Source organism: Molothrus ater, chromosome 3, assembly GCF_012460135.2.
Source record: "Molothrus ater isolate BHLD 08-10-18 breed brown headed cowbird chromosome 3, BPBGC_Mater_1.1, whole genome shotgun sequence".
NCBI lineage: Eukaryota > Metazoa > Chordata > Aves > Passeriformes > Icteridae > Molothrus > Molothrus ater.
Window position 1 is genome coordinate 95,573,103 of NC_050480.2, and position 16,659 is coordinate 95,589,761.

The following is a 16,659-nucleotide window of genomic DNA, read 5'->3' on the forward strand; positions in this document are numbered from 1 at the left end:
TACAGATCAAACACTTAGCTAGTCTACAGAAGGAGTCTAGACAACTAGCTTGGTAATATAAAAGGCTTTTGTGATGAGGAGATGCCTGAGCCAAGTGATATGATGGTGCCTCATGATTATTCCTTGTGGCTGAAGAGCAAACCTGGGTGGCTAATTTGCACTGCAGCCACGGAGTGTTCATGTATGTGGTCTGCTAATGAAACCATGATTAGACTGCAGGTGTGCACTAAGGCACAGCCAGACAGAAGGACAGCCCAGGAACTCAAGTGTCCAGGGCTCTTTGTCTGTTGCTGTGTCGGGGACTGCCTTGGGACAGCAGGGGGGAAGGGGGTGAAGCAGGCCCTGCTCCTGCCACTTAGGAGGAGACTCCCAGCAGGTAGCTAGGTAAGGTTTTAAGACATTTCCATTGGAGATATGATGGTAGCTAGCCAGGGCTGAGTGCCTGCCTGGGGAATCCACTGTATGAGTAGGGCTGCAGCCCACTAAACTATCCCCACCCTCTCTCTAGCACCCATTTATGAGCTTGATGACTATGTGAAGCCATTTTAAGTGAAATTCAATGTGGACTAGTTGCTTAAGCATTTACCCAGTTTCTTAGGGCAGGCCATGGCATATGCTAGGTTCCACATTACTGCTTCTACACTGCAGTAGTATTTATGTACATTACCCTAAATAAGGAAACTTTCCTATGGTTGCATTAAGGCTACAGTGTAGACATAGTTCTTTTCCAGAGAATTTCCTGTAGGTCTTGAGCAATCCTCAGAATCATCAGAGGCAAATGAAGACACTTGAAGGCATTTCTTCCCTGTAGCAGGCAGAAGTTTGCCAGGGAAAGTCCTGTGGTGCTGACCCTAGGCTGACTAACCAAGTATATGAGATTGTTGTCTATGAGTACGTTTCTAATTTCATAGTTGTATGATGATTTAAAAGCTGACTCCTTTTTTGTTCTCTTTGTCATTCTGTCATCCTACTATAGATCTATATATATATATATATATATATATACCCACACATGCATAGCCACAGTTATATATGCAAACACACTGTAATAGGGAACGTGGGTGGCTGCTCTCATAGTTCTATTTGGAAAGCTAAAACTAGGCTTTTGATGTTAAAAATGGTGTACAGTGCCCAGAGCAGTGGTTCAGCTTTGCCTCCTGGCCCTGTTTGCTGGGTAACCATAGCTACTGCACTTTCCTTAGCAAGAACAGACTTGTGAGAGATTCCTTCTTGCAGAATTACTGATGTAATTACAAATACCAGCAGAAAGCTTCTGCAGTGGAAGTCCAGTTTCTTCTACTGCTTCAGCCTGTGTCCTGGCATACCTGCTCAAGCCATGAGCAAAACCTGCCCCTGGTTTGCTCAATCACATACATGTCACCCCTTTAACTGGCTTTGGTTAACAGGAGCAGCTGACACCACCTGTCCCTGCTCTAAAGAAAATAACCAGTAGTTCTGCTTCTGCTGAGTATGTTGATGTTTAGCCATAAATCCTAATAGATTGATTATCCTGAATTGTTTTCACCAGCTATTGGAGATGCAAGTGTTAAAAAAGTACAAGCCCCTTCATAAAAAGCATGCAAGGATTTCAGGTCTCCTGCAGACAAGGCAAACCAGGGGGGAGAATAAATCATCACAGGCACTGTGGTACTGATGATTTGTATTCTTGTAGCACCTATTCCTTAGTCCAGAACAGACACCAAATAAAAGGTATTCCCCTGCCCCAAATGATGGATAATCTTGGCACAACAGAAGGAAAATAGCAGATGGGTATAGATGCATCAGGGAATACAGTCAGTCTGGGTCAGGATAATGCCAACCTTAGCTTAGCAACTGTCTAACTTCAGTTGAATTTTTGAGGCTTTATGACTTTGGAAAATTTCAATACAGTGATACAATGTGAACACTGCATTGTGCTGTCATAAAGGAGAAAAAAAAAGGACTGTTTTGTGACATTTGTAATATGTAAGGAAGGTTAGATTTCCTTTATTCTTTTAGTGATACCTGTTTGCAGTGTGGTTCTTGTGTGAATGTCACAGACACCTGAGCTCAGACAACTGAGTCACAGCTCTCTCCCCTGCTAACACTGAAGATGTCTGATCAGAGCCTGCAAACATGGTGTACAACCTTCATTTGGGTAAACTCAGGTGCTGGTGTAAGAGTAGTAGCTGAAAAAATGGCTTAGTGTTGGAGGGATGCTCAGCCAAGATACATGCACCGGGGTCAAAGAACTCAACATGGGAGTGGAAGAAAGCTGATTTTCACTAGCTGGGCTGAGTGGGCAGAGATCCTGCACAGCACATTCTCAGTTAAACTCTTTAGGTTACCATTTACCTGAACAGCTTGTCAGTGCAGTATGCTTGTTTGGAATGCCTCGTCAGGTGTGCCACATCTAACTGAACACTGTCTTTGCACTTTGTACCCAGTGACTCAGCTTTGCAGGAAATAGATACAGCAGGAGCTACTCCTCAGGGGGAAGTGCTGTGGGCATTCCTGTGCCTGTGCTGGTGTCAGCCTGGGTGCAGGCTGGTGTCTGCCTCGGCAGCAGGCAAACCCACCTGCATCTGGAGACGTAGGGGTCAGCTCTACTGCCAGACTCTGTGCCCTCAGGGCAGTGCTCTGGTACTGATGTGCACTGCATGTGCTACAGGGGAGTAGCCTTGCACCGGAGGGGTGATGGCAATTCACAGACCTCTGCCTGATGGCAGCCCAAGGTAAATCTTGGGGCTAGGAAATCCAAGTGATCCACCCCTGAGTCCTGCACCATCTGCTTGCAGCCCACCAAAGTGAAGGCACACAGCTTTCTCAGCATTACCCATCTCATCTACCCTCCCATGCTCTTCATGTTCAATTTTTACATCACTTGGTTGCATTTTGTCTTAGTTCTGAGCAGTTTTGCAGGTGAGCAGTGCTGTTGTACTGCCATATGCTATGTGACTGGCAGCAGTGCCTACATGAGCTGAGATCCCAAGTGTATCACTCAAGGTAAGGCAAGCAGCTTGCCATGGCTTTGTACAGGCACATGGAACAATAAGTCCTCGATTGAAACCTCTGGATGCTAGTTTATTGCAAGCAATGACTGGTTCATTTACAAGGAGAATGGGAGTGATGCTGCTGTTATGAAAAGTGCTGTTACATAGGGAAGGATGTAATTTTTGTTCACAGCTGAACCTGTATGATTTTTCTAAATTGTTGCATCACTTAATTTTTTTATCTGTTTCCACCCTTGGGTAGAATAAATGCTTTCAGTAAAAAAAAATCTTGGTTATTTTAATGTATACTGTCTTTTCAAATGAATAGGAAGGGTTAGAGAATGAAGAAGCAGTGTTACTTTAATGTGTGTAGCCTTATTATAACACATTACCACAGAGGACTAGAACTGTCTCTATTACCATGCAGAGAGAATACAAGAGTATTAATGTCTGATTATAGTTGAGAAAAGTAGGAATGCTTTGGAACAAAAATCACAAAGTTTGATTTTAAATTTTAGGTTTTCAAGAACATCAGTTATTACGAAATGTATTGCATTGTGCCCCTTTAGTCTTGGACAGAGTTTGCAAAAATCAAATTTTTATAGTTCCATGTAGAATGTTGCATGTGGCCTTTCTGGTGTTTTTATGCTATTTCACAAAATCAGTGCAACAAAGTTTCAATTTTATAAAGTTGGAGTCGTTCTACAATTTTTTCCTTGATACACCTCTTTACAGAGCAACTACTAATGAGATAGCCTTTTTCCAATATGCTTCAGAAAGGCTGTGTTGTTCTTGGGGATTTTTTTGGTTGGATTTGCCTGTTTTGCAGGGTTTTGGAGGTTTTTTAAGTAAAAGATATTTTGATCCTTTAGTAGCAGCTTTGCTAGAATTTAACTCAGAGTAGCCTACTCAGGAAACTCCATTTTAACACATACTTGGATTAAACTGTGAAGGATTGAAAGAGTTTACTTATCTTTAAAAAGAACCCCACACCAATGTAACTATGGAAACACGCCAAATCAATTTTTAAAAATCAGAATTCTTAGAATGATTTCAGTTGGAAAAGACCTCTAAAATTATCAAATCCGACCATTAATCCAGCCCTGCCAAGTCCACCACTAAACTGTGTCACTCAATGCCACAACTGCACCTCCAGGGGTGGTGACTCAGCCACTCCCTTGGCCAGCCTCTTTTAGTGCCAAAACAGAGATGCTAAAAGAACTAGGTATGCTAAACATGAATTTTTCCCTCCTGAGAATAAAAGTGTCTATTTGTTAACAGGAAGGATAAAGGGTTTTGTAACTTCCCCAAATAGATTGCATGAGAAAGACCTTAAAGGTGGTGAAGCAATGAAGGCACTCCCAGATGTCAGACAAAGTAATTCTTGTAATGATCACTTGGAGCAGTAGCTGGGATGGAGTTAATTCTTAGCACTTCTCATGGCACCTTGTTTCAGATTTGTGGCTAAGGCTGTGCTGGTGACACTTCAGTGGGTCATTGATTAGCAGTGCTTGCCCAGCCTGAAGGCTTTCTTTTTCCCACTCTGTCCACCAGTGAGGAGGTGGGGGACACAGCCAGGACAGCTGACACAAATTGGCCAAAGGGATGTTCCACACCATAAAGCACCTTGCTTAGTAACAAAAAGTGGGTAGAGAAAGAAGAAAGGACAGGGGGTGGCTTCCTAGGTGGCCAGTGCTCAGAGACTGAATGGGCATCAGTCTACCTATGGCAAGTTGTGACAGACTAACTTCCTTTGGTTGATGTGATCTTTTATTCCTTTACCTTTTAAACAATCTGTATCTCAGCCCATGAGTTGTCTCAATTTTGTTCTTCCTGTTTTCTCTCTCTGCCCTTCTGCAGTGGTGGAGTGAGCAAGCAGCTATGTGGGTGCTTGGCTGTTGGCCAGGGTCAGCCCACCACAGTCTTTTTTGGCACCTGATTTGGAGCTTCAGGAGTTTAAAATGACAGATTTGATCAGAGTGTGCTAGACTGAGCATACAGCTGTTACAGATATTTAGCTGTTACTTGGCAGGCTAGTACTTGCTCTTCCTAGCTCTGATGATGGCATATTTGCTCCCTTACCTGCTCCATTATTTTCTCCCTTTCTTGCTGTACATTGAATTCCAGGGGAAGTCATTACCTCCTTTCTACTTTTGCTGCTTTCTGTGTTGTTTGTCATTTTGTTTTTCCTTGCCTGGGAAACCTACGATAAAAGCATTGTCCTGAGGCCAAGCCTGGTGTTTGCCCTTGCATCACTGCCTCCCAGTGTCTGGAGAACCCTGGCGTGAACCAGCAGCAGTTCTTGCTCTCCTCAGCTGCTTTTTGGGGAGAGTGAAGCATCTTCTATGTGGTAGATATTTCCAGCCTTATTGCAATGACCACTCAGTTCCTCGAACGTCCCTACTGAACCACATGTGGGCTGTGAACCTGATTTGGTTTTCTCAGCAGCCAGATGTTTGGGGATGTGACACTGGTCTGCCCTGAGGCAGCCAATCCCTGGGTGGCCACAACAGCTACACCTTGAACATCAGTAGCAGTGCAAGAGGTCATGCTGGAACACCTGAAATGTGCCCACGGATAAGCCCACAACAGAGCAGCTACTCCCCTGGAGGGACTGCAGCCATGGCTAAAGCTGTGTTGGGCAAGGTTTCTTCTAAAGGACAGTGACCACGGATAAGTCTGTGCCATGGTGGGTATAACCCTGAAGAGGCTGTGGCTTATGGATAAGGCTCCATTTGGAGCAGGTGCAACAACCTGCAGGCTGTGGATAAGGCAGCCAGGTCAGTAGTGCTGGTAACAGTCTTGGTGCTTTGTTTTGCAGTTTGCCTTGTTCTTTTGCAGCCATTAAAAGCTAACTGGTAAGTAATAAAATTGTGGTTAGTTTAGAACAGTTTATGCTTGAATGAAGCCATGAAGCTACTGCTGTAAACAAAAGCCCAATTTGTAATTTGAATTTCCTGGACATATCTGATAGATAGAGGTAATCAAGAGGTATTTTATATCCTCAGTTAATTCACTATCTTAGTCCTTGTGCCATACTTGTTTCTGCCTTTGTTTAATGGATTTTTCCTTTGTTAAAATACTGAATTTTGGAAGACTAGTTCACTGTCCATGTCCATTTGGTGGTTATTTGTTTCAATCACTTTTGAGTACAGTAAATCAGCTGTCATATTTCTAAATTCCTCCAGTGGTTAATGGAGCAATGGACTCTTCCAGAATCCTCTTCACTTTGGGATACATTAGCAAGTAGTGCAAGCTAGTGGCAGACCTAAAGAGCAAAACAGTGCTGAGAATCTGACACCCATACTACTAACCTTAGTGATTTTTTTTTCTTCAGAATAGTCCTAATCTGGTCCCATGGGCAGAATGCCCATTGCACTGATCTCCATCTTCCAGTTTATTTGATCTAAAGCAAATAAAGTTTATGTTCTGTGAGACTGTGTGAATGAGTAGTATGAACCAAAGCCCAGGATGGGGGACAAATTGGGAACTTATCTTTATAAGCTCTGCTCTCTTCTGACCCAGGCTAAAACACTAATATAGATGCAGCCTCAAAGCACTGATGTCAGGTTACAGTTCTGAATTTCTTGCTGTAGCAGTCTCCCCCTTTCTTCATTCCCCTTGAGCAAATCTGTGGAGACTCAGTAGCTACTTCATTGCAGAAAAGTTGGGTGCTGAGAGTTATGCTGTGATTTCCATGTGGCACCACTGCAGTGTGGACCTTCCCTCCTGGCAGGACTGAGCTTTTCAAGAGTCATTTAAGGCAGCCAGTTTGTCAGTCATCATCAGATGGCCAAGCTGAATAAGCTCATGTAAATTAAAATGTTTCTAGGTGTGCTGAAGATTAGTCACTTTTTGGGTGACTTCAGATATCTTCAGTGTTTGTGTCTTATGCAGGTAAGTCAGTTGTGCTCTCTTTATAAAGTAGACAAAGAAAGAGGTACTTCATCAGACCTAGTTTAAATGGCTACTTAAGGATTAAATGCTTTGGTATCTAAAATTTCACTTTTTTGCCCCTGACTGTAAGGGTACTCTGAGCAACCATTTAGACACACCCAAAGCTGCATGAGAAACCCACTTCCCCTTTCTATATTTGAGTCAGATTTCAAAGACATACTTGAGGGTTGGTTTGTGTTTGGTTCTTTTTGTTGGTTTTGGTGGGTTTTATTGTGTTGTTTTGGGGTTTTTTTGTCAGCTTGAATCACTTTTCTCATTTTCTGTGATTTTCATATCCCCTGAGCTAATGATGACTACTTTCACATGTTTTATTCAGTTCCTGGTGGTTTTTACCTCACCCAAAATTGTCTCACAAGCATATCAAATGTCACTAGTTCTCACCCCTATGGTCAGATCTCCAATCTCATTTAATCTCAGGACTGCATACAGAAATACTGACGCTGGGACAAAGTTTAATTTATCTCTTGGTGGATGGTTGACAGCACTGACAGCCTGCAGCGTATTACCATACTGAATTATCAAGCCCCTTAAAGGAATAATGAATGCTGCTTACACTGACTTTCTGCCAAAAACATCCCTTTGTAATGTAAATGAAAGAACACAGCAAAACAGTTAGATACACATCCCACCACCGTGTCTGCTCAAACACATGGTGCTGGAAAGGGCTGTTCCTATTCTATCTTTTTAGGCCTAACATGATGTTTACATTAGTTTAGGTGCTTTATTTTTTCACTCTGGCACACACTCAGACCTGTCATGTATTTCCCTGCTCAAGGATAGCTATGAGTGGTGTTAGAGGGTGACAAATTTCATAGAAATGTAATACAGAAATGAATCATTGTTTTCATCTGAAGCAGAACCAGGAGATGATCATTGCATTCTAGAAACAGCAAGCATCTGCAGGAGAGTGAATTGCTTGTGTCAGAGTTTGAACCAAAAAACCCATCCACAGGACTCAATATTGTTACTCATGCAAGGCTGGCAATCTTTATTTTTTATCTTATTTCCTTTGAAGAACTCATTTAATGAACACAAACATGCATCATATATTTCTTTCTCCTGTGTTCCATACAATGTGAACAGTTCCTCTGTTCTTAACTTGTAGATTCCTGCCACAAGGAAATACCACCACAAACATCACAAGCCAGCAAATGCCATTGCTTTAATAGTGTTAAGAAATAACAATGGGGCTTTGTCCTTTTTGATGTCGACACCAAGAAGAAAAATTGCACCTTTTCTTGTTAGCCATACATTTGTTGTAGTGTGGGGATTTTTTTATGTTGTTGTTGTAATGACAATAGTGACACAAATATATATTGTTTAGTCATTCTTAGCCTCTTGGTAAGGATCCTCCTGTCCCCTGACCAACTGCATTTACACTGCAAGGAAACTGTTCATTTACCCTGCAAGGATCCAGTCCCTAGCCTGGATCAGTCCTTTTCTTTTTTTTGCTTGTCCTCAGCTCTGCCTGCTGAGTCTGAATTTGGCTGTGCTCTTTTGCCCATGTCCTGGTTTGTGTTTTGCTTTGTAATGACCTCTAATGTAACAAATGTAATGTTTGACAAAGTATCTTAACAGCTTTATCCACTGTTCTGATGTCATCTGTAATTATGGTGAGAATATTGGCTTTTTTGGTTTTGCTTTTACTATTTTTTAACAATGCTATTGATCAACATGTAATTTATACTCCTTCGTTCCTCCCCAAATTGCCAGCTCACCTAGGTGGGGTTTTTCTTTTAAAAAATTGACTCATCCCAAACACAGCTGCAAGCAACCCCCTAATTATGATATAAGGAAGCATACAGAGTTCACACAGAGCAGTAAATCAAGAAATGCAAAGCATTCACTGTATTTTAGCACATTACCAGCAATATTTTGCTGACCCACTTTACCACATGCAAAAGGAAGTTGTTGTGCTTATTTACTCATCTCTTCATTCAGGCCAGAAGTGTGTCTGTTTGGATGGTTCATTCAGCCTGGTCAAACAGCAGTGTGAAAGCCTGGCAATGGCTTTACTGAGCCTGTCAAAGGCTGCTTGTATTCCAGCTGCCAGGTGGCTTCCCGCTGTAACAGCACATGTTACAGAATGAAACAGGCTAATTCTGCAAGAGTGCACGTGCTCACTGCACTCTGATAATTTTCTTTACTGCATCAGATTCCTAAAGTGGACATTTGTTATGGTATTTGTTGACACATAACTCAGATTTGTCATATCAGGAAAAGATCATCCCTATCCCTTCTTAGTTCTCCTGTGTCACTAGAAGCAGAATTTAATCTCTTTAAACTCACCGCCTTGCATGCTTTGTTGGTATGGCAAGTACACTTAATGTACTGATGGCACCACAGACATAAACAGGGAAAGGCTTTTACAGGTTCTACTAACATGTTTTCTTCAGAATAGAGGAATACAATAGCATTATGATGCTATTGTGGTGATCTAAGGAAATCTGACATAGGGAATATTAAAGGGGCAACAAGATAGGTAGGGGAAAAAAAATCACTCCTTTCACTCCAGAATATATGTGCATATTCTGTGCATATTCATATAAACTGCTGCCAGGGTTTCCTATGAGGATCACATTGTGTAAAGTATAACATGCTTCAGTCCCGTGTCAAATCACAGACTGTGGACAATGTCTTGCTCCTCATCACTCCAAAGCAGTTGAATTCCTCAACTCTGCCGTCATCTCCCTCCAGCTTGGCCACCCTGAAGTCACACAGAGGTTGGCAGGCATGGGGAAGGCTTGCTTTAAGGTGCCATCAAAGACTAATAGGCAGAACTGACGGGGACCTGTGCTTTAAAGCTGTGCAGAATAGTCTAACTAAGTGAACTAACCCAAATGGTTATAAAAATCACATGAAAGCCAGCGTTGTTAGTGGTTTCAGTTTCTGGTTGTGTCTGTTTGCTTGCTTTTGTGTCTCAGTCTATCCCTCTTTGCCTTAATCACAAGCTAAAAACGTAGCATCAGTGGAGCATCAGTGACCTAATAAAAAATGGCCTCCCTGATTAATTTCTTCCCTAGTTTATATATTTATACAGATTTTCTACAGATGATGTAAAAAGCCTGTTTTGAAAAATGATGCAAAGCAGGTAGTGGCAGAGTCAGGGCCTGCAATTGTCCCACTTGTGTAATTTGGTCTTGTGCCAGCCTCTGGCTGCAACTAAGTGCTGAGGAGTTTGTTGAAGATCAATGACTTTGGGCACTTTCAAATTATCCTTGATGAAGTGTATAAAATCCACAATCATCTGCTGAAAAGTAAACTATGGAACTGCACAAATGCATATCATTTAATCCGGACATTTTTTCAGTGGTCGGGATCCTATGACTCCCATGAATCACATCAATCTTGACATCAGTTAGATCTTTGAAACAGCTATGCTGCACCATCACAACTACATAAATTCACACAGTCATATAAAAACTCAGCTAAGAAAGAACAAGCAGAGTCTGTGGTCTTGAATTAGGGGTTTACCACTTTCAGCTGACAGAGGTGGGTCAAACTTGGGAAGGCCTGTGTTGGTACTGCTTGGCTGCACTCCCAGGGGATGCTCTGACTTTATGTCACCTTAAAGTGAGGCCCTTTAACCCAAGGAGAACAGAATGGGATTCATTATTTACTATTCATTATGGATGGAGAAGGGGCTCTGCATAACTTCTGCTGTGTTTAGGTGAGGAAATAAAGCACAGCAAATGACACACAGGGTAGTGTGATGCTCTGATCTCCTTAGAGCCTTTCATACTTGTCTGTTCCTCAGAGAGCCAAAGGCTGGCTGCTCATTCAGAGACGAAGGAAGAGGCAGTTTTCTTGTTCATCTCCTTATCGTTTTGATCTTATGCATAAGAAATTCAATAGGATGTGACAGGAAGGTTAAAGCTCTGTCTCTTTCTAAAGAGATCTGTACTCTTGAGTTCTGCGTACCTAGCAACAGACACTCTGAAACAAGAGTCCTCTCAGTCTCTCACGGAACGTGTATTACATGATATGACCTGATTACAGATACTCTTCATGCCAGGGAAAGGGATGCTCACCACCAGCTCAGTTGGATGCTCTCTCTTTTCCTATGGGAGCTGGGTACTCAAAATTCAGTATTTTCAGGAAACCTCAAGTGTGTGGGACTGGATCATGTCATGCAATATTTACAGCTTGAAAGTCTGATGTCTAAACCTGCGTTTGGCTAGATCTTGGCTTCCTTTATAATCAGTAGAAACAAACAATATTGTGATTTAGCCTACATATTTAAAATGCCTATTTTAGGATGACAGGGATTATCCTCTGGAGGTTCCTATTTTTCCCTATTGGAGTACACAAGGAGCATTCTGTGATTAGCTCGGGCTCAGCATCTACAGGTTAGACACCTCAGGACATAAATTCCCCAAATGAGAAGCCTTCTCAGGGTTCAGAACAATGTCAGTCTCTGTCTCTGTTTAATGACCCAGAGGAGAAAACCACACAGCTCTGGGGGCATTGTGCCTACTCTGAGTACACTAAGCCATGTCCTACATCTGGCACGGGTGCCTCATTTAGTAATTCTGGAAGTTCAAGACAGGAGATACTGTGTGCTGTCAGGTCAGAAATGTCCACTTACACATCAGAGGGAGTGCTGTAGCACACCAACAGAAATATGGATGCTCAGGGACATCAGGGGCAGGATCAAGTTTGTAAAGAAACACCTAAATTTATGTTTACACAGAGGTGTATGCCAGAAGATAACAAGGGGTGTTATAGTGCAGTAGATAAATGCAGCTGTGGTCAATCCAGACCAGCAGCTTTCAAAGGGATCCAGCCAACCAACCAGTCACATACAGACATAGCTGGCCTATACCGATATATGATAAGCATGCACATAGTAGGTGCATCATTGGAGACAACCTAGAGTAGCCAAAATGTCTTTATGGGGGGCTGGCAGCTACACCATGGGACCTCCTGAGCCTATGGAGCACCAGTGTCCTTCTGCAGCAGAAGATGGATAGACCAAGGGATCCCCAAAGGCACTTGGACACCTGCATTTGGGCCTCTGCATCACACTCTCAGTTTGTCTTTCAGGGAGAAGAATTTCTCACTGGGTTACACTGCCAAAATTACTAGCTTGCATGGTGCAGTCCAGGAGCCCTTCAGCAAAACTTAATGGCATCACCTAATCCTGTGTGAACTTCTGGCAAGTGAACATCATTTCTTATCAGTGATGTCAGGCAGCTGACCCTGCTGATGCACCGTAGGCAAGCCCACTACAGAAGAGCTGGTAGTGCCAACCTGGGTACCTGGTTCCAGTTCATCACAAGGGTGATGTAGGATTCCAGCTATAAATCAAGGATTTCTGCACAGCAATTCATTTAGACCATGCTGCATGCCAGGCTTGGATCAGTTTCCTCTCAAGAAACTGGCTGCTCAAACTCTTATCTGAAAGACAACAAGCAGAATCTTAGAGGCTTAAGGACTACACTGAGACTGCCTCTCTGACACCTAGACAGATCATCTTAAAGTAAAACACCCTTCTATTTATTTGTTCTGAAATGACCTTTTACAGACTTGTAGTGCAAGACACTTCAATAAACAGGGCTTCAGTTAAGGTCTTCAATTTCGTAGTCATAACCAGCAAAAATGAGAGAACTTCCACTGGCTTTACTGAGCTTAATACACTGATCTGTCACGTCTGGCATGATTTATGTGAAATCTTTTCTTCACTGTAAATTAATTTCAGATTTCAATAGAAACAAATTTAGGGAAATATGCATCCTGACTTCTGAGTTTACAGTTAGTTAATCATTTCCAATGACACTCACTAGAGGGAAATTGTGGAGAACTTTCTAAATTAGATTCACCTTCTATAGCTACTACATCAAGCTTGGCATTTAGCAGTCTGAGGCATTACTGGACTAAAGAAGAGAATTAACATTCACCATAGTCAAAAAATAAGCAAATGAGGTAACAAACCCCATTAAAATACCAGTCAGCTACAGCCACTTCATACAAAAAATTGTCATGCCTGTATGACTTTGAACACTTTCCCAGTGTTGGCGTCCAAATACATTTGGACCCTTGTCTAAATGTATGCAAATAATACTGTAGCTCTCAGACATTTCTGTCATATCAATGCCTTCCTGCATTTCCTAAATCTACCTTTGTATGTTTAAATATCCACTGTGAATCATTTTACATTAGCTCAACTAAATTTCATTTTACCAATGTTATTTATTTTACCCTCCTCTGTCATTTATCAAAGCAGTTTTGTAGTCTACTATATCCTCTACGGATGCATAATCCCTCCCAGCTTTATATCACCTTAATATTAGGTTGATAAGTCTCTCCACAGTTGTTAATTGACCTCTCTGGTATCCTATTCCTAGCATCCTCCCAAGATAATGATAAGGTATTACAATTACCGCATTTTTAATAATTTTTTAACAGTTATCACACGCAGCATTAGCTTTGAGAAAGCAATGTGGTTTCCACTTTGAAGTCCTCATAAAACCATGACCTCATCAAAGAAAAAAACCCACAGCTTAGAATAACCTATGCTGTTTAAGATGTATATAAATGTATATAATCAGAAGTGCTTATTTCTATAAGCATTATGAAAGTCTGTATTTGATTTACGGTGGTTTGCAGTCCCCTAGGTCTTCTGTTGTTTTTCACCTGTGTTATGTGACAGTCAAACTACTTGATTGAAACAGGTCTTTAGCACTTAGTCATCTTCCATTGTACAGGAATACTTTCGTGAACTCAAGTGCCTTAAATTCACTACCGTCACTACCAAAATTGACTACCAGTTCTGACTGTGAGGTAATGGAATTTATTTTTTTCTAAATAAGATATGTCTTGGGGGAATCTGTTCAAGCTCTGAAATACCACCCTACAAAGCTATTTAGGGTGCTAGAGCCTCTTCATGAATCCCAACTGCCTCCAGTTCACAACCAGAACCAGCAATAAGCTGCAACCCTGAAAGAACACATTGTTCAAAGGAAAACTACATACATCTGGCAAAAGGCAAATCCCCCACCACCACCAGAACAAATAACTCAAAATGCCAGGGAAAAAAAATAAAACTGCAATGGCTGGCAAGCTGGTGGGGAGAAAAAATTGGCTCCTCCTGTCTCAAGGAAAAAAAAAGCAAAACAAAAGGTTCACACAGCAGCTCTAGCAAAACAGATGGGAATCTGGTGAGTCTCTGGTGTTGGTCCCCTCTTCACAGCAGGTGAAGGAGGTGGATTTTGTCTCTTTTTCTCACTGGCTCTGCTTTTCTGTGGTCTGGGGCCGAGATGGAGCAGCTCCCAGCCAATTCTTCTCCCGCTGGTCATTCTCTGGGGTCTCAGACCAAAACCAAACCGTACAGTTCACTTTGGAAAAAAGCCACCCAAGGATTGCTGCAGCAGCCTCTCCAAGGCCAGGGAGAGTAAAATAACCCTTCTTGCCTAAGCTAACAAAAACCAAGCTAGATAAGCAAAAAAAAAAAAAAAAAGGCACAGTCTGCATGGCACCAGGGATGCCTGGAGAATGAAGCTTTGAAAAAGCCCATGGAAGAGTCCCAAGGCCCCCCCCTCCTGCCAACCCACCTTAAACAACCATTTCTGGACATGCAGCAGATGATAAGGGAATAGACTACTCATTGTAAAATCACCCCAAGACACCCATCTTGTAGGTGGGCATCATACTGATTAACCTCCAGTCATCTGGGACATCCCTGGTTAACCAGGACTGATGGTAAATGATGGGGACTGGCTTGGTGAGTTCTCCCACCAGCTCATTTGACTCCCAGTTCTTATCAGTGCTCTAAGATCCAGATCTTTTAAAAATCCACCTAAAATTCTATTATGAGATTTGGTCGACAGCTTTGAGACTTGGCTGACAGCCTTGCTCTTCAGGTAAAACTGAGCTTTCTATAATAAAGTGCAGTTATTTGCACAAGAAATTGAGCTTTCCTGCAGAAAGATCTTTTTTTTTTCTTTTTTTTCTTTTTTTTTTTTTTTTTTTGTTTGTGGGATTAACTGCCATGCAAACTGAAATGTCATCAAAACCTTCCCCTGGTTTTTGATGCTCATGCAAGGCATTCCACTCTCCATAGAGGCTCCACTGTCCATAGTATAAACACAATTCCAGTGAGAGAACCTTGACAAAAACTGTAGCAGGGGAGAGGAAGCAGAACTGGCCTGTAGATGTTGGCCAATGGAAGTACCTGGTCTGCAGGTAGTCAAGAAAAATGTGCTGCAGATGTCAGAATTTCTTAAGTCAGTTCCTTCAAACTGCCAACAACATGGGAGGAGGTGCTGTGGAAGCAGGAAAGAATGACCTCATTCCCCCAAATGAGGCCAAAGAAGAGGGAACTCTCCAAAAATGTGATATATAAGCATCAGTGTTATAAAATACTCAGTTCCCTCAACTGCAGCCCTGGTATCTAGTCTTACTGCTTGCCCTCTTATAACCTTTCTTCTTCTTGCTTGATGGGGATTTTTTATTCTTTATTAAAATTATGTCCACAGGCAAAAATGAAACTGAACTTTCCTGTATGCTACATGCATTTCTTAATATCACATATCAAAAAAGTTCCAGTAGACCTTGAAAACCTACAGGGCTGGGGGCGGAGGGGATGTCTTGGCTTGGGCCTCTAGCTTTGATCTTGGGAGTGGGAATAGCTGGAAAGAGGGAAGCAGCTGGCATGATGGTGACTAAGGGGTACTGGAAAGGCTGAGTGGGCTTCATTGATCTTCATGAAGAGCACAGGAGGAGGAGAAATGTCTTGGCCAGGGTGGGTGATGGTGGGAGGCAGCAGGGCACGGGCAGCAGGGGTGGACTGAGCTGCATGGCAGGCTCAGGGGGGGCCATGCAGCTGTGACAGTATCTAGGTGAGCTGCTGCTGCAAGTACGCTTGCCTGAAACAAGGTCTGACAAACCAGGGCAATCTCAGCCATTTCTTGTGTTTGGTGTCAGTGGGGGCAGCTAACATGCTTCAAATGAACCTGAAGGAGAGTTATGTATGAGAGTGACATGAGTGCATCTAAGCATGACACTGTAGCAACTTGGCTTAAAATGGTACTTCAGTTTATAGAGAGTGGATAGGGAAACAAGAATATATAGATGAATTCACCTCTATACTGATGACCCAGACACCCAGTTAAAATGTTGGTACCTGCACTTGAAACAAATGCTAAAACATTAAACACACAGCAGACAAAAAAGGTACAACTTTGACAACTTGGAATGAGGGAATGTGAAAGGGAATTTATGGAAAGAGGCTGAAGAAACTCAACCTTTTTGGTTTACCAAGAAGAGGAGTGAGATGACTTGATGATATTCCACATCTTTAGGAGTGGTCTCCAGACATCCCAGAATTGTCTTTAAGGAGAAGGCAGAAATCCCTGAGTAGGAATTGAAGCCTACCAACCCTGGTTAGAAATTAGGACATGTTTTTAGACATGAGTGTGAGAGTAGGCACTGGAACAATGTGCTAAGCTGTCAACTCATCAGCTCTTCACTCCTGGCAGTGTTTCTGTCCAAAAGGCATGTATTGGCCAAAGAAAAAATACACTGTCACTGCCCCTTCAAATTGGTCCTTGAACACCATGCCAGTTTCATCCCCAAACTTGCAAGAATTTTAGAAGCAGCGAAAACTGGCTGGTTATCACAGTATTCCCTCCTCCATTCCTGTTTTCTCTAGTCCCTGTACACTCTTTGGGGTCAACAGTTCCCATGTCTAGCGGACAGCCGGAGCTTGCTCACCGCAGGTGTCACAAAA

At 42.4% G+C, this 16,659-nt stretch overlaps 1 protein-coding gene across 1 annotated transcript in view; it reads left to right on the plus strand.

The window, feature by feature from the left end:
- ASRGL1 (asparaginase and isoaspartyl peptidase 1) overlaps positions 1-16,659 on the plus strand; it is a 248,901-nt gene that overhangs the window by 92,818 nt on the left and 139,424 nt on the right. The gene's annotated exons all lie outside the window — the stretch shown is intronic.